Raw genomic sequence first — 273 nt, 5'->3', positions numbered from 1 at the left:
TAAGGGGTCCTCGAACCAGTTGGTTGTTTGCCCGTCGGAGCAAAGTCCGACTAGCAATGTTACGGTTGTTTTTGCTGTCGGATCAACAGTCTAGTTCAGCGCTTCCGTGGCTGCTGCATAACGCTTGAGAATCGTGGAGCAGTGCCAATTTTATACAGCCGATTGAAGAGATAAAAAAAAGGGAATATGTGCAGAGTATACGCGGCCACTTGAAAACTGTGCATCTTGAAGCCATAAGAGTCCTTATGGTCATCAGTTTCTGAGTGTGTTAGT

This window comes from Ixodes scapularis, unplaced genomic scaffold (genome assembly GCF_016920785.2).
Source record: "Ixodes scapularis isolate PalLabHiFi unplaced genomic scaffold, ASM1692078v2 PGA_scaffold8__174_contigs__length_109621045, whole genome shotgun sequence".
In the NCBI taxonomy this organism is placed as follows: domain Eukaryota; kingdom Metazoa; phylum Arthropoda; class Arachnida; order Ixodida; family Ixodidae; genus Ixodes; species Ixodes scapularis.
The sequence above is the reverse complement of the archived record's forward strand: the minus strand, read 5'-3'. Positions refer to the sequence as shown.